At 39.7% G+C, this 19,098-nt stretch overlaps 1 long non-coding RNA gene across 1 annotated transcript in view; it reads right to left on the reverse strand.

Moving 5' to 3' along the window:
* Window positions 1-2,735: 2,735 nt before the first annotated feature.
* The window catches only part of LOC116101723, a 91,913-nt gene continuing 75,550 nt past the window's right edge, over window positions 2,736-19,098 (reverse strand). Inside the window, exon 4 of the long non-coding RNA XR_004122905.1 lies at window positions 2,736-3,075. This is a non-coding gene — a long non-coding RNA (uncharacterized LOC116101723). The remainder of the gene's footprint in view (window positions 3,076-19,098) is intronic.

Here is a 19,098-nt window from a genome sequence, read left to right on the forward strand (position 1 = left end):
CTTGAGTTCTTTGTAGACATTGGATATTAGCCCTCTATCAGATATAGGGTTGGTAAAGATCTTTTCTCTGTCTTTCCCCCCAACACTTCTATTCCAGACACTGGCTATCCCATCATCTCTAGGATCTACTTTTCATACTTTAAGAATCATCACAAGGCATGTTTCAGAGGGGAAATAGAAGAGCATTTGACAGTAACTTAATGATATATAAAGAAAGAAAAAATGATGGGAAAAGATAGAACTCTTGTAGATTATATTTGAATGTTCTTGAAAGAAAATGCATAAAAGCAATGAACAACACATATCAACAGACATGCAACATTTAAAAATATAGATTAATATAGATGTATCCCACAAGATAGACAATTGGAGCTCCCTTCTAAAAGCACACACACACATGCACATGTGCACATACAGAGGACAAAATCTGGGACATGCTAAAAGATTGGAAAATGTATGCGAAATTTCAAATGAAGAAAACAAAGCCTGGAAAGATAGTTCAAAGTTTAAGAGCACTGGCTGCACTTACAGAGGACCCAAGTTCAATACCCAGCAACCAAATAGCCACTCACAACCACCTTTAACTCTGATTACAGGGGATCTCACATCTTATTCTAACATCCTCAGAAAATAAGCATGCACATGGTACACTGACATACATTCAGGCAAAATATTTGTATACAAAAAAGAAAAAAAAAGAAAAGTAATACCTTGGGTAAAGGAGGTGTGATCTAGATGTTTTATTTAAGACAAAAAAAACTCCACATTCACTTGTTCTTGATGCTTTGATCAGTTGTAAGTCTCTGCCTCAACCTTGGTTCACATCAAAGAGAAGTTCCTTTGATGAGGTCTCAGAGTTGCAGCAATCCATGGGGATACAGATAAGTGTTTAGAAAACAGTTTGGTGTTGTGTCCTTGGCAAAATGTAGTAGTTAGTTCATACACCTCCCAAGCAAAGAACTCTTCTCCCAGATTTTATATGATATAAACTACATTGTATGCATGTATGAACTTCTCAAAGAATAAATTAAAGTTTATCTATCAAAAACAGACAAATAATCTGACATGAGTCACCCATTCTGAGAACAGGTAATGAGAAGCTGTGCTCCTGGATAGGCAGCAGAACAAGATCTCAAAATACACATGGGCTGAACCTCTTGAATTTGACCCATACCTGTAGACGCTCAATATAATGCCAGTGATTCAACACATTTTATGGATAATCTGCATTACATGTGCGTTGCTAGCTTTTTAGCCCTCTTTCTTTGTTTTGTATTGACTCTTGAGAGGTTTATACAATATATTTTGATCATATTTATCCCATTCTACAACTCCTCCCAGTCCCACACCTCACGCCTACATACTCAACTTTGTGTCCTGTCTTTTAAAAGCCATAAGGTTTCATTTGTGCTGCTTATATATTCTTGGATATATACAGTTTTCTACAGGAGTGCAGTTGACTTACTAGGGGCCACTCCTTTGAATAAGACTGGCTCTCCATTTCCTATCAGATATCAATTACCTATAGCTCCCCAGGTCACACTTCATGCCCAGATAAGCTCCCCATGCTGAGACTGTCTAGTTTGACCTTGTGCAAATTTTGTTACTCTGTTATTTTCTCCTTAGAGAGGTCCCAAGGCTCCTTAGGAAGGAAGTCACCAGCCACTTCTGCCTGTAAGCTACCTTACTGATTTCTAGCACTCTCCCTATCTTTTCATTCAGTCTTAAACACTTGCCTCTGGGACATTTTAAAGAATGATAAGAGGTAACAATTGTATTTATGAGGTTCATTGGAATGGTCATAGGACAAACTATTTTAAAAACAACTTAAGTTAATCAGGTGCACCTATGAAGATATTTTTAGGGATTGTGGCATCCACTAGCCACTTCAGCATCTAGGGTATTTTCAAACACACTCTGAGCATTTGGAACTTTGTCTTCATCAAACTGATTGATTTTCTCACATAGGGACCATGCTACATTGAAATGCCATGTGTTTAACAGCATAGGAGCAACACAAGTTGGAACTGATATATTTTTAAAGAGAACACAAAGTTGAATGAGCAGAGATGAGGCATGCATCTGGGAAGAATTGGAGGAAGGGATTAATATGATCAAAATACATTGTAAAGAATTCTCAAATAAATAATAAAAATGAAAATAAATGTGAGTATAAAACATGCCTCATTTTTAGTACAATATCTTCAACATTTATCATATTGAAGCAAAATCAGAATGCCTTTCCTTCTTATGGCTGAGTAATATTCTTCATACAGATTGACATTGACTTTACTATTCAATTAATGGGTAACTTCTATTGATGAAGTGGGGTGCTTCTACTTTGGGCTACTAAATGATATTATGGGTATTGATATTTAAGTATAGGTTTGCTGCTTTCAGTTGTATTTGCCATATGTTTACTTCTGCAGGGTCACATGATCATCTTCTTTTTAAAATTTATTTATTTATTTATCTATTTATTTATTTATTTATTTATTTACAATCCAGCCTTCCCCCTCCCAGTCACCCTTCCACAATTCCTCACGCTATTTCTCCTCCCCCTGTCCCCAAGAGGATGCTCCCCCACCACCAGGCCTCCTTGCCTCCCTGGGGCCTCAAGACTCTCAGGGACTCAGCTCATCTCCTCCCACTGAGGCCAGACCAGGCAGTCCTCTGCTATATATGTGTTGGAGGCCTTGGACCAGCTTCTGTATGCTGCCTGGTTGCTGACTCAGTGTCTGGGACCTCCCAAGGGTATGGGTAAGTTGAGACTGCTGGTCTTCCTATGGGGCCGCCTTCCTCATTTGCTTCTTCTATCCTTCCCCTAATTCAACCATAGGGGTCTTGACTTCAGTCCAATGGTTGTATGTAAGTATCTGCATCTTTCTGTCAGCTGATGGTTGGGTCACTCAGAAGAGTCATGCTATCCAATCCTGTCTGTAAGCACATCATAGCATCAGCAATAGTTTCAGGCCTTGGTGTCTTCCCATGAAGTACCATAATAAACTCCAGGCCCATCCATTTTCTTCAGACATGATGTAATTTCTTTCATCCTCTTGACAGAACACAATTTCCCTGTGTAAACACAACACATTTTCTTTGTTCATGTATCTGTTATGAATCATGGGGCCCAGCTTCACCTGACCAGTAGAGTTCATTTATAGGAGAGAAATAAATGGCAGAGTGAGTGCTGCTATGCATTTCTGAGGCCCAGTGTCATAACTCTGGAGCTAAGGATAAGACTTCAAACTTTAAGAAGTTTTTTGAGGTCTCATATGACACTCTCCTTTATGTTGTTATACATTGAACAATTGTGTGCCTTACTCCATCAAAGCTTACATGTTATAATCTAATACCCTGAGAGCTGGAAAGATGTTCAGTTATTAGACATGCTTGCTGCTTTTGCAGGAGACCCATGTTGGCAGTGCACAACCACTTAAAACTCTAGCACCGGGGAATTCAGTACCCTCTGTTGACCTCTACAGGATTCATCTTATCTCATATTTCAAAGGTCAATTCATTGTGGTGAACATATCACAGTGGTAAGAGCTTGAAGTCTTGTGTGTGTGTGTGTGTGTGTGTGTGTGTGTGTGTGTGTGTGTGTGTGAAGTTGAGGACTCACGTGAAGGTATCTTGTAGCAGGAGCTTTCACTGTACCTTGTTCACATATTAGTTGACCATGAAACTGCGATCATGGCTGAAAACAAGATCATGCTATAACCTTCAAAGGACCACCTCTAGTGGACTTTGTCCACCAAGGTTGCATATCATATTTCATACATATCAGACATTTACATTATGATTGATGACATTTATAAAGAACCAAGGAAAATCATTTTATAGTTAGAAATTGCCACAACATGGGGAAGTATATTAAAGGCTTTAGCAGAGCAGAGAAGACTTGACCTGAAATTGGTAGCACAGTTCTATGTCTGTGGTCCCCTAGACTGAATAAAAAGAATTCAAGGTGGGCATCAGCATTCACCTATCTCTGACTCTTGACTGACAGATATGTGACCAGGTCCCTCATGCTACTGATGCTACAACTTTTCTGCCATGATGGACTGTACCCTGAAGCTATAGCCTAAAGGAAACCCTTCTTTCCATAAGTTGCTTTTATTGTATATTGTGTAAAAGCAACAAGAAAAATAGCTAACACCAGTTTCATCCCAGAAGCTCACACATGGGAGAGAGACAGAGAGAAAGAGACAGAGAGACAGAGATTTGGAGATGTTTTAAGAAGCACCAAAACTACTACTCATGGTTCTATAATGGTAGATGCATATCACTAGACATTTACTCAACCCACAGGGTACATACACAACAAAGTATGGATTACAGATCCTGGATGACAGCAATATGTCCCTGTAGATTTATCAGGTGGAGAATGTGTACCACTCTAGTTGTGTAGAGCAAGGCAGGAAGTACACAGGAAACTCTTCTCATCTTCTTGTCAGTTTTTCTGAGTATCTCATCTCTACTAAAATCTATTTTTAAAAATAGAGTCAAATAAGCCATGTGAGTCTGGTGTCTGCTGGTGGTTTTTAGCTGGGTAAGTGTAGCTTATGAAACTGCAAGTATTGATCACTGTATAAAACACTTCTTAATGTGGTGAGATCAGAGTACAGAGAAGAAGAGTTAAAGTGAGTACTTCTGTTTCTGAGGGAACTGATGAAAACACAGCATACTGTTTTGGCTACGGCCACGCACAGCATTATTTCTTATAATTTTATCTGTTATTTCAGATTTCAGAAATACAGTGTCCAGAGCCAATTCAGTGGGAGCCTTCATGTTGTGAGAGCCAGTCCATGGACATGTAGACCACCTGCTTCTCCAATTAAGAGGGCCTGGGGGGGAAGAGGGATACCAAATCTCAGGTGAGTGCCCTCAGATCACAGGCTTATGTGCTTCAGGCTAGCAGACTAGATCCACATCTGGAAGATGTGAGCAAGAGTGGATTGTGGCTGGGGGCAGGGTGTACACTGCATCTTATATTGCTCTTTAAGCCTGACAGAGGAGAATATTCCCACTAACACTCACAATCTGTTCTCCTGTCTTAACATGGAGATCCCACTGTGATTGGGTAAAAGGAAGAACTGGAGAAACTGGGGATTTTCTTGGACTGTCATTGAAACTAAAATCCCAGAAGACATTTTGATCATTTATAGGGATTTCCCTAAATCTATGGTTTGAGCTGAGTGTTCAGGGAGCTCATAAGTCTGTGAACTCCCTATATTAGGGTAAGAAGTGTACTGTAGTACATATCTAAGTCCTCAGCTGCATTCAATACAGAGAAACTTACAAACGTGTGACTCAAAATTATCTTCCATAGAAGAAGCCTTATTTGTGTTTGCAATGCTAAGATATGTGTGTCCCACACAGCTCCCCACCTACATTTCACCAGGCCCATGCCTCCCTCAAACTTCTGGAGCAGTCAGAAAGGGAAATTAAATTTTTCTAATTTTTTAATGGTTATTTTATTTATTTATATTGCAAATGTTATCCCCCTTCCCAGTTTCCCCTCTACAAACCCCTAGGCTACCTCCTCCCACCTGTTTCTATTAGAGTGCTCCCCCACACATCCACCTACTTCCACCCTCACTGCCCTGGCATTCCCCTACACTGGGTCATAGAGCCTTTACAGGACTAAGGGCCTCTCCTCCTATTCATGCCAGATAAAACCATCCTCTGCTACATATGCAGCTGAAGCCATGGGTCCCTCCATGCATATTCTTTCATTGGTGGTTTAGTCCTTCAGAGCTCTGGGGGTTCTGGGTTGGTTGATATTGTTGTTCTTCCAATGAGGTTACAAACCCCTTCAGCTCCTTCAGTCCTTCCTGTAACTCCTCCATTGGGGTCCCCATTTGTTCTCTTACCTGTTCTAGTTTTGTTTTTTGTTTCTTTGATAAAATACCCTGATAAAAAGCAACCCTAGAGAGAAAATGTTTAATTTAGGCCAAAGTTCCAGATTACAGTTCACCACAGCACAGAAGTGACAATGGCATGAGTCTGAAGCATGCAGTCACATCATTTGGTTTTTTGTTTGTTTTGTTTATTAAGTTTATTTAATCTATTTTTAAAACTCCAAGATTGTATGTCTGGGGTTTGCTAATTCTGAAAGTGTAAGTAGCCGGAGAGCTGACAAAGAACAGGGAACAGCGACTAGAATTTCATCAAGGGAAAGGAGGGCATAAAACAAGATAGGTAGATATGTCAGGGCTAAACACTAAAGATACTGGAATTGTCAGGGCTAAACACTAAAGTTACTGGAATTGTCAGAGGTAAACACTAAAGTTACTGGAATTGTCAGGGCTAAACACTAAAGTTACTGGAATTGTCAGAGGTAAACACTAAAGTTACTGGAATTGTGGAACCTCAGCAGGAAATGAGGGCCTCAGCAAGGTGGACTCGGGTAGGTAGAAAGACTTACTGAAACAGAGATTAGGAGGCTCTACCATTTGCTTTGGTTTAGGGCAGGAGACAAAAGATGCCACTCAAACCAATGCATGAGACAGAAGAAGAAGCATAAGAAGCAAACAGGTATGACTGTGGTATGGTCCTATTCACAATTACTAAACCTAACCCTAACCCTGATTCCTCCCACTACATAATAGTCAAAACATCAAATGCATAAAACAAGGAAATAATATTAAAAGCAGTGAGAGAAAAAGGTCAAGTAACATATAAAGGCAGGCCTATCAGAATTGCACCAGACTTCTCACCAGAGACTATGAAGGTCAGAAGATCCTGGGTTGATGTCATACAAACCCTAAGAGAACACAAATGCCAACCCAGGCTACTATACCCAGCAAAAATCTCAATTACCATAGATGGAGAAACCAAAGTATTCCATGACAAAAGCAAATTTACACAACTCCAGCCTTTCAAAGGGTAATAAATGGAAAACTCCATCACAAGGAGGGGAACTAAATCCCTGAAAAAGCAAAAAAGTAATCTTTCAACATAACTAAAAGAATATAGCCACATGAATGGAATTCCAACTCTAACAACAAAAATAACAGGAAGCAACAATTACCTTTCCTTTATATCTATTAATATCAATGGACTCAGTTCCCCAAGAAGACATAGACTATCAGAATATATATAAACAGGACCCAACATTTGGTTGCATACAGGAAACCCACCTCAGTGTCAAAGTCAGATACTACCTCAGAATAAAAGACTGGAAAACAATTTTCCAAGCCAATGGTATCCCCCCCAAAAAAGCTGGAGTAGCCATTTTAATATTGAATAAAATTGACTTTCACTCTAAATTGACTCTAAAGTGATCAAAAAAGATAAGGAGGGACACTTCATACTCATCAAAGATATGATCTACCAAGATGAACTCTCAATTCTGACCTTCTATGCTCCAAATGCAAAGACATCTACATTCATACAAGAAACTTTACTAAAGCTCAAAGTACACATTGTACTTCACACAATATTAGTGGGAGATTTCAACACCTGACAGATCATGGAAACAGGAACTAAACAAAGACACAATGAGACTAACAGAAGTTATGAAACAGATGGATTTAACAGATATCTATAGAACTTTTTATCCTAAAACAAAAGAATATAACTTCTTCTCAACACCTCATGGTATCTTCTCCAAAATTGACCATATAATTGGTCACAGATCAGGCCTCAAAAAGATACAAGAAGATTGAAATAATTCCTTGCATTCTATCAGATCACCATGGACTAAGGCTGCTCCTTAATAACAACATAAACATTAGAAAACCCACATACATGTGGAAGCTTAACAACACTCTACTCAATAATAACTTGGTCAAGGAAAAAATAAGGAAAGAAATTAAAGACTTTCTAGAGTTTAATAAAAATGAAGCCACAGCATACCCAAACTTATGGGACACAATGAAAGCAATCCTAAGAGGAAAACTCATAGCTTTAAGTGTCCACAAAATGAAACTGGAGAGAACATATACCAGCAATTTGACAGCACATCTGAAAGCTCTAGAACAAAAAGAAGCAAATTCAACCAAGAGGAGTCAAAGGCAGGAAATAATCAAACTCAGGGCTGATATCAACCAAATAGAAACAGCAAGAACTATACAAAGAATCAACCAAAGCAGGAGCTGGTTCTTTGAGAAAAATCAACAAAATAGATAAACCCTTAGCCAGACTAAATAGAGGGCACAGAGACATTAACCTAGTTAGTAAGACAAGAAATGAAAAGGGAGACATAACAACAGACACTGAGGAAATCAAAAAAAAAAAAAAAACATGAGATCCTACTACAAAAGCCTATACTCAACAAAACTGGAAAACCTGGATGAAATGGATGATTTTCTAGACAGATACCAGGTAACAAAGTTAAATCAAGATCAGATAAGCGATCTAGACAGTCCCATGTCTGCTAATGAAATAGAAAGAGTCATTAATAATCTCCCAACAAAGAAAAGCCCAGGACAAGATGGGATTAGTACAGAGTTTTAGCAGACATTCAAAGAAGACCAATATTCCTCAAACTATTCCACAAAATAGAAACAGAAGGTACTCTACCCAATTCGTTCTATGAAGCCACAATTACTCTTATACCTAAACCAAACAAAGACCAAACAAAGAAAGAGAACTTCAGACCAAATTCCCTTATAAATATTGATGCAAAAATACTCAATAAAATTCTTACAAATCAAATCCAAGAACACATCAAAACGATCAACCATCATGATCAAGTAGGCTTCATCCCAGGGATGCAGGAATGGTTCAGTATTCCAAAATCCATCAACGTAATTCACTATATAAACAAACTCAAAGAAAAAAAAACATATGATCATCTTATTAGATGCTGAGAAAGCATTTGACAAAATCCAACATCCATTCATGATAAAAGTCTTGGAAAGATCAGGAATTCAAGGCCCATACTTAAACATAGTAAAAGCAATATAAAGTAAACCAGTAGCCAACTTCAAACTAAATGGAGAGAAACTTGAAGCAATCCCACTAAAATCAGGGACTGGACAAGGCTGCCCACTCTCTCCCTACTTATTCAATATTTTACTTGAAGTCCTAGTCAGAACAATTAGACAACAAAAGGAGATAAAAGGAATATGAATTGGAAAAGACATTGGAAGTCAAATTATCACTATTTGCTGATGATATGATACTATACTTAAGTGACCCCAAAAATTCCCAGAGAGCTCCAGAAGTGGATAAACAACTTCAGCAAAGTAGCTGGATATAAAATTAACTCAAGCAAATCAGTTGCCTTCCTATACACAAAGGATGAACAGGCTGAGAAAGAAATTAGGGAAACAACACCCTTCACAATAGTCACAAATAATATAAAATACCTTGGTGTGACTCTAACTAAGCAAGTAAAAGATCTGTTTGACAAGAACTTCAAGTCTCTGAAGAAGGAAATTGAAGAAGATCTCAGAAGATGCAAAGATCTCCCATGCTTATGGATTGGCAGGATTAATATAATAAAAATGTCCATCTTCTCAAAAGCAATCTACAGATTCAATGCAATCCCCATCAAAATTCCAACTCAATTATTCACAGACTTAGAAAGAGCAATTTACAAATTCATCTGGAATAACAAAAAACCCAGGATAGCAAAAACTATTCTCAACAATAAAGGAGCCTCTGGTGGAATGACCATCCTGGACTTTAAGCTGTACTACAGAGCAATTGTCATAAAAACTGCATGGTATTGGTACAGTGACAGGCAGATAGATCAATGGAATAGAATTGAAGACCCAGAAATGAACCCACACACCTATGGCCACTTGGTCTTTGACAAAGGAGCTAAAACCATCCAGTGGAAATAAGACAGCATTTTCAACAAATGGTGCTAGTTCAACTGGCGGGTAGCATGTAGAAGAATGCAAATCAATCCATTCCTATCTCCTTGTACAAAGCTCAAGTCCAAGTGGATCAGGGACCTCCACATAAAACCAGATGCACTGAAACTAATAGAAAAGAAAGTGGGGAAGAGCCTCAAGCACATAGGCACAGAGGAAAATTTCCTGAACAGAACACCAATAGCTTATGCTCTAAGTTCAAGAATTGACAAATGGGACCTCATGAAATTGCAAACCTTCTGTAAGGCAAAGGACACTGTCAATAGGATGAAAAGGTAACCAACAGATTGGGAAAAGATCTTTACCAATCCTATATCCAATAGAGGGCTAATATCCAATATATACAAAGAACTCAAGAAGTTAGATTCCAGAGAACCAAATAACCCAATTAAAAAATGGGGTACAGAGCTAAACAAAGAATTCTCAACTGACGAATACCAAATGGCTAAGAAGCACCTAAAGAAATGTTCAACATCCTTAGTCATCAGGGAAGTGCAAATCAAAACAACCATGACATTCCAACTCACACCAGTCAGAATGGCTAGGATAAAAAAACTCAGGTAACAGCAGATGCTGACAAAGTTATGGATAAAGAGGAACACTCCTTCATTGCTGGTGGGACCGCAAGCTGGTAAAACCACTCTGGAAATTAGTTTGGTGTTTCCTCCAGAAATTGAACATAGCATTACTAGAAGACCCAGCTATACCATCCCTGGGCATATACCCAGAAGATGCTCCAACATGTAATAAGGACAAATGCTCCACCATCTTCATAGCAGCCTTATTTATAATAGCCAGAAACTGGAAACAACTCAGATGTCCCTCAACAGAGGAATGGATACAGAAAATGTGGTACATCTACACAATGGAGTACTACGCAGCTATTAAAAACAATGAATTTATGAAATTCTTAGGGAAATGGATGGATCGGGAGAATATCATCCTGAGTGAGGTAACCCAATCACAAAAGAATACACATAGTATATATTCTCTGATAAGTAAATATTAGCCCAGATACATTAGCCCAGAATACACAAAGTACAGACCACAAAGCACAAGAAACTCAAGAAGAAGAGAGACCAAAGTGTAGATACTTCGTTCCTTCTTAAAATGGGGAACAAAATGTCCATGGAAGGAGTTGTAGAGACTAACTATGGAGCAGAGACTAAAGGAAGGACCATTCACCTGAGAATCCTTCCCATATTCAATCACCAAATCTAGACACAATTGTGGGTGCCAGCAAGTGCTGGATGACAGGAGCCTGATATAGCTGTCTCCTGAGAGACTCTGACAGTACCCAACTAATACAGAAGTAGAGGCTCACAGCCATCCATTGGACTGAATACAGGATCCCCGATGAAGGAGCTAGAGAAAGGACCCAAGGAGCTGAAGGGTTTGCAGCCCCTTAGCCCTAACAACAATATGAACTAACGAGTACCCTCAGAGCTCCCAGGGACTAAAACTCCAACCAAAGAATACACATGGGGAAAGTAATGGCTCCAGCAGCATATGTATAGCAGAGGATGGCCAAGTCAGCCATCAATGGGAAGAGAGGCTCTTGGCCCTGTGAAGGTTTTATGCCCCAGTGTAGGTGAATGCCAGGGACAGTAAACAGGAGGAGGTGGGGTGGTGAGCAGGGGGAGGGGGAAGGGAACAGGGGTTTGTTTTAGTTTTGTTGTTTTATTTTCTTTTTTTTTTTTTCTTTTTTTTTTTTGAGGGGAACCTGGGAAAGGGTATATTGTAAATAAAGAAAACATCTAATAAAAAATAAAAATAAAAAAGAAATGTATAAGATTATATCACATATACTTTCTATATGTTGCATATAGAAAATATGCTATATGCTACATATAGAAAATATAAGGAAAATTTCACTGGTTGTTTAATGCCTATAATAAAAATGAGGTGAATATCAGGGAAAAATCAGTATTTTTAAAAAGAATATATTAAACAAAATCCTCCAAATATGCATATTTCACTAAAATGTTGCTTTCCTAGCCCTTTGGTACTAAGTTCCTGATACAGCAGGAATGATATAATACCAAGTTCCCAGGATAGCAGGAATAGCAGATGCTACCTTGACAAGAGCTAAAAATAACACCCCACCCAATCACTGCTAAGTCTTGACTTAGCATGATGTCAACTGATTGCAAATGGCTGCCTATTGAAAATGTCTGTTTCAGCTGTATTTTGAAGTGATTTCAGGGTCAGATCACTGAAGAATACACAAGCGTAGATTTTTCTCTCCTTTTTTCCTGGGGATGACTTCTGGCAGAATTAGACAGAAAAGACAAATTTATGTGTCTGTCACATGGGTGCAGAAAAGCTAAACCAATATTGTTCTAAGAACTTCAAGGAAGCTTCTGCTGATAAAAACAAAAGCTTTTATTGTGCTCAGGATATCCATGGAGTATTTGTGTTTAAAACCAAGCTGTCAGGAGTACTAGTCCAGTGAGGGAACTGACTCCATTGGATCTACTCTGGGGTTCTGCAACATCATGTATGACTCTAGACAGGTTCATGGCCATCTGCACTTTCTTGCATGTGGTTTATAAGCAGAATGTGAGCTTTTACAAAACAGACAGAATCTACCACATGTGGTCTGTTCCAAATTATCTGCTACCCAAGTTTTGCTATTACTATCTGTCAAGACAATACTAGAGCCTGAATGAGGGTCTGGTGCCTAAGAAAAATCATTTGGCAATAAAAGAAATACATAAAAGCCCAAAAATTGGGGAATCAAGTCTTATCTTCTATGTGAAGCTTAGACTGGATATGTGCCCAGTGTAGAAATCTACACTGGGTCACGTATCGATACCAGTGCGAGAATGGGTACAGTTGGAAATACTATTGTGCAACCATTGACATCAACTAGGATGAAGAATAGTTCATACATCTTCATCATGAATTGATTTTTACAGTTTTAGTGACTCTGGCCAAATATGCTTTGAATTAGCTGTAAACTAGTTGTTGAAACTCTTCTGCAAAACAGAAAGTTCTTTCCCAAGATTTCCAAGGCAGTCAAGAAATTCCTTCATGGTGACAGTCGCTATCTGTGTCAGGATACAATAGCATGCATGGTATGGCAGGATAACATGTCTATCATTGTGGGGCAGTGGGAAGTTCTGACAGCTGAAGTCCAGTAGAGCAGCCACCTCAGAACCCTGGAGACCCACTGAGCAAAGTAAATCTGTTCACAAGGAACAGTAGGAGTTCAGGGATAAGCTCTTGAGAACAATGGCTCAGATTTCAGCCCAGACCCCTCACAGCTGCCCCTGCAGATGTGTGCTCTATCAGGCAGACAATGCCTCAAACTCCTGGCATTCTAGCTGGACCTTACACAGAGTCATCTGACCACAAGCCAGGCATGCCATGCCCCACACAATGAAAGGGGTGGTTTGCCCCCTCCTCACTCTCTTGCTTCCTCACTCTTCTCTCCCCTCTCACTCTTACTTCCTCTTGCTCTCTTCCTCTTCCTCTCTCTCTCCTCTCTTTCTCTTTGTTCTCTTCTCTTGCTTTCTCCCTCTTCTTTTCCTCTCTCTCTCCTTCCTCTCCTTTCCTTCTCTCTACTCAACCAGCCTATTTCTCCTTCCCACAATAAAATAACTCATTCATACATTGCCTCCTTTGTAATTAAGGCACTGTGCAGCACACAGGTCAGCCCTGGGAGAGAGAGAGAGAGACCCGGGCCTCAGCAGCAGGCCCCCTGCCACCCAGAAGAGAGAGAGCCTCAGGCAGGCCACCAGCCTATGCCTCTGCCTTTGGAACAACATATCACCTTTATTTCAAAACTTCCATGATCCTTTCAAAACAGGAGTTGTCAACAGATAGAAGAAAGTAACCAAGTCACTGAAGTGACCAAGCCACAGCTTGCCCGGGACTACAAGAATGTGGGCGGTTATGACAAGATAACCAGATGACGCTATCACTCATGTCATCACCAATGCTATCCCGACATCTGTTGATCAAGCTCTTCATGTGAGCCTCTTACAACTCCTACGTGTTATACCTTGCACAACAAGAAACTGCCAAACAACCTGCTTCCTTCACACAGTGCATTCAGAGACTCTGCCGAGAACTTGTGGGAAACTTCTGTACAACGGCCTTGTGCTGAGGACAATTAGAAACCTGCCCTTGGTGCATGACTATAGGGAACAATTTCCCTGGAATTCTATCTGGCACTTCAAATAACTATATGAGTGCTATGTGTGTGGAAAAGCACCTCAGACACAACATACATGACCCTGAAGTATCACACAAGAGTCAAGACCACTCTGCAAAACAAACTGGTGGATCAAGGAAGGCTCTGCCTGCAGTGTCCACTAGCACAGAAAAGCTGAATATTATCATTAGAGGCAAGGTAGGCCTATTTTCTACAATCTCTCCAAGTTTCATCTAAATCTAACCACTGTAATGTATGTTATGAACAGCGTTCTAACATATCTGCTTTTTTTTTTCTAATTTTGCTCAGGAAGCCAGTCAGGAGGGTTATGTTCAGAGGTTCAGGTCTGTTGGAACTAGGGAACAGTTCTTCACATAGATCTCCCCCTCACACAGTTCACCAGCTCTACACAAAAAGCCTGCTCCATAGCTCCTTCCCTGTCAATTATGGATTCAGACCACCTGCTGACACAGCACAGAATTTCCTAGAGAACTCTTAATTTTTAAGGTCACAGTATTCTAACACATTCTCCCTTCTTTATTTCCTTTTGTTTTATCTTGAGACAGATAATTCCTTTCATGAACACACACAAATGTAAAGGGGCTTCGTGCCTACTTCCCCCACATTCCTCTTGCTAAACTCCAAAGGATAATAAAAACTTGCCTTGTGCTTCCCTTATTAGTACCCCAGCTTTGCAAACTATGGCCACCAGTCTCTGAGGTCTCGAGTTCAATGCCCTATTGCAAATCAATGTCACCCACATTCCCCAATATGGAATTGACACAAAGAACTACTTCTAAACAGGTCAGATCCGCATCCCCTTGTCCTATTTACCGTCTCTCCCATACATTTGAACAGTGGGCTAGAAGGTGACTGAAAGCATTTGGTAACCCTTATTGAAGTAGGTTTGAAAAATCTAAGCCTACAATTGTCTTATCAGGTGATGTTTTTGCTGAAGCAGACATGTAGGAGGATGTTTTGCTAAAAAAAAAAAAAAAAAAAGACAAGAGGTGTTTTTCTGGAAGCTGCCTGGGGAAAGGACATGTAATGTTTTGTTAGAGCAAACAATTGAGAGAACATGTGATATTTAAAAAGGATATAAATATAACCCAACAGACAGTGGGCAATGCTGTGTGACATTGGTGCTCCTTGTCACTCTGTGCTGGTCTTTAGTGGGCTTTGTTGACACTGGTCTTCACTGATGATTCTGTGCCTTTGGTTGGCCTTGCCTTCTTCACTGGATCAGCTGTTGTGACTACATAGAGAAAAATGCACCAAAGAACTTCTGGTGGTGTTCCAGCAGCTTCTGTCTTGCCACTTCTGCAAGTTTGAGTAGTTGGCAGAGGTGAAGGAAAAGTCCTTTCATCTTTCATTTCAAAACCAGTAGAAATACTTAACATACCTACTGGATGAAGCTTCAAAAATCTCTTTCCTAGACAGTTTTTTTTAAAGTTAATTCACTTTATTTTTCATACATAAAAACCATATATAGTAGCATAGTGTGTTCTTCACAAGCTGATCAGTGAACTTTTAACATCTAGAGTTTTGGGGTCACTGAGCTGTAAGGCAAAGAAATGGTATAAAAGTGGGAATCACAAGGAACAGCCCCTAGCTGGTGTATAGCAGTCACCAATACTTGCCATCAGCAGTAACTTCTTAAACACAAAAGTAGCAAATATGTCAGTGCCCATAGAGATAGAAATGAGGTGCAGAAGTACACAGATGACTAAGCAAGGCCTTTGTTCCCCTTCTTCCACTCCCTTCATTCCCCATCCTCCCTACTGCCCCTCTACACTAGATCCTGTCTTTCCCATCTTTAAAGAGCAGGCCTCCCAGGGTTATAAACTGCACATAGCACAGCAAGATACAATACAACCAGGCATAAGCCCTTACAAAAGGGTCAGGTGAGGCAATCTAATAGGAGGAAAAGGATCTCAAGAGAAGGCAAATGAGTCAGAAGCACCCACATTCCCACTGATAGGAGTACCACAAAACCAACTATCAAGCTAACAACCATAACATATGCAGAGAACCCAGCATAGACCCTGCATGTGATCGCTGCTTCTATGAACCCTACTGACTAATCAGTTGTAGTTTTAACAAAGAATTTTCAACTACTTATATCTTAGTTTAGGTTCTGTTCTTGCAAATGAATTTGCATTGTCACAAGTAAAACCTCACAAAATAAACTTCGACTGTCTGTCTGTATTTCTCTTGGTATTATTGGCCTACTAAGCCTTGTTTACATCATTTTAAGACTTCTAAATCAAAACCCTAAACCCTATCACATTCCTTCTACAAATTCATTTCATAAACCTATGAATCACATGGTCAGTTTGACCATCACAATAACTCTTCTTTTTTTTTTATTAGATGTTTTCTTTAGTTACAGTATCTCCTTTCCCAGGTTCCCTCCAAAACAAAAAATAAAAATAAAATAAAATAAGAAAAGAAATTAAATTAAAACAAAAACAAAAACTAAAACAATCCCCTGTTCCCTCCCTCCTCACGCTGCTCACCGCCCCGCCCTCTCCCACTTCCTGGCCCTGGCATTCCCCTACACTGGGGCATAGAACCTTCACAGGGCCAAGGTCCTCTCCTCCCATTGATGAACAATTTGGCCATCCTCTGCTATACACATGCTGCTGGAGACATGAGTCCCACCATGTGTACTCTTTGGTTGGAATTTTAGTCCCTGGGAGCTCTGAGGATACTAGTTAGTTCATATTGTTGTTAGTGCTAAGGGGCTGCAAACCCTTCAGCTCCTTGAGTCCTTTCTCTAGATCCTTCATTGGGGACCCTGTGCTCAGTCCAGTGGATGACTGTGAGCCTCTACTTCTGTATTAGTCGGGTACTGTCAGAGCCTCTCCGGAGACAGCTATATCAGGCTCCTGTCATCCAGCACTTGTTGATATCCACAATAGAGTCTGGATTTGATGATTGGATATGGGAAGGATTCCCAGGTGGAGCAGCCTCTGGATTGTCCTTCCTTCAATCTCTGCTCTATAGTCTGTCTCTGAAAATCCTTCCCTGGGTATTTTGTCCCCCCTTTTAAAAAGGAACGAAGTATACACACTTTGGTCGTTCTTCTTCTTGAGTTTCTTATGGTTTGTGGATTATACTTTGTGTATTCTGATCTTCTAGGCTAATATCCACTTATCAGAGAGTGCATACCATGTGTATTCTTTTGTGATTGGATTACCTCACTCAGGATGATATTCTCCAGATCCATCCATTTCCCCCAAGAATTTCATAAATTCATTGTTTTTAATAGCTGTGTAGTACTCCATTGTGTAGATGTAACACAATTTCTGTATCCATTCCTCTGTTGAGGGGCATCTGGGTTGTTTCCAGTTTCTGGCTATTATAAATAAGACTGCTATGAACATATAGTGGAGCATGTGTCCTTATTACATGTTGGAGCATCTTCTGGGTATATGCCCAGAAGTGGCATAGCTGGGACCTCTGGTAGTACTTATGTGCATTTTCTGAGGAACCTCCAAACTGATTTCCAGAGTGGTTGTACCAGCTTGCAATTCCACCAGCAATGGAGGAGTGTTCCTCTTTCTCCACAATCTTGCTAGCATCTGCTGTCACCTGAGTTTTTTATTCTAGCCATTCTGACTGGTATGAGTTGGAATGTCATGGTTGTTTTGATTTGCATTTCCCTGATGACTAAATATGTTGAACATTTCTTTAGATGTTTCTCAGTCATTCAGTATTCCTCAGTTGAGAATTCTTTGTTTACCTCATTTTTTAATTGGGTTATTTGGTTCCTGGAGTCTAACTTCTTGATTTCTTTGTATATATTGGAATATAAGCTCCCTATCAGATATAGGATTGGTAAAGATCTTTTCCCAATTTGTTGGTTGCCTTTTTGTCCTATTGACAGTGTCTTTTGCCTTACAGAAGCTTTGCAATTTTATGAAGTCCTATTTCTTGTGTGAATCTTCTCTAACAGTTCTTGCTGCTGTGACAAAATATCTGACAAATACAACTTAATAAAATGAAGGAAAGTTCATTATAGGGTCCTCAGCTCATTAGTTCATTAGAAAGGGAAGGTCATGTAGGAAGGAACACCAGAGCAACTGATCATATTGCATCTTCTGTCAGAGAAGAGAGGAAGGTGAATGATCATGTTTGGCTTGCTTTCTCCTTGTTGTACATCCTGGCCACTAGCCTGTAGAGGAATACCACACATGATTAGCGCATGTCTCCCCAATTCATTCACCTGTAGCAGCCTATTTCTCTCCCTCTCCCCTTAAAGCTGACAAAATTATCATTTACCACAGAGAAAGTTCACTAAGCATCCTAAACTAGCAAGAATTACAGGTATCACATCCTAAGAGCTGGACCCACATTAACTAGATGGCTGAAATTTTCCTCCTCTGTGATTGCTCAGATATCAACTTGCCACCAGCATGTACTATGATAAACTAATCAATTACATGGTATGGGACCTCCTTCTCTGAAACCTATAGGAGAAAATGACCAGTTTGTCTTGTGAGCATGGGCTGTTCTCTTGGCCTTGTCATGCTGTATTTTTCATGACATTAATGATTCCCCTGATATTTCTACCCCCAAGTTCAACAGCACTCATGTTCCTCTTGAACTCTGAATCCAATAATGCTTCTGGAAATCAGATACTGCCACTATTGAAATGCATTGGCCTTTGGGGACCTATCTATGCTTCTTTGTGACTTTTCCATGTCCAACATTGGCTTCTATTCACTCTGGTGAGGCTTCAGTAGAAGGGTTCTTTGGTAGCCCTGTTCTATATGCTCACTGATGTAAAAATCCAAGCACTGGACAGAAACATTCCCCCAAGCTGTGGCCAGATCTCACTGTCCTAATCACAAGGACATTAACTATACTTAACTCTCACTTTAGTAAACTATTTGTGATACTGGACATACCTACAAAAGGGAATTAAAGAGTCATTAGGACCAAGTCTCTCTGGTCTACCCCCACCACATTACTATTTTACTGAATCATTGAAATCCACTACAACTGTTTTATACTTAGATAAATTTATATGTTGCAATGGCTAGTGGTTAGAAACTTCCTAGATCAAGGCCTCTTTCTTTTTTTTTTTTTTTTTTT

The sequence above is a fragment of the Mastomys coucha genome, unplaced genomic scaffold, assembly GCF_008632895.1.
Source record: "Mastomys coucha isolate ucsf_1 unplaced genomic scaffold, UCSF_Mcou_1 pScaffold21, whole genome shotgun sequence".
Classification (NCBI taxonomy): domain Eukaryota; kingdom Metazoa; phylum Chordata; class Mammalia; order Rodentia; family Muridae; genus Mastomys; species Mastomys coucha.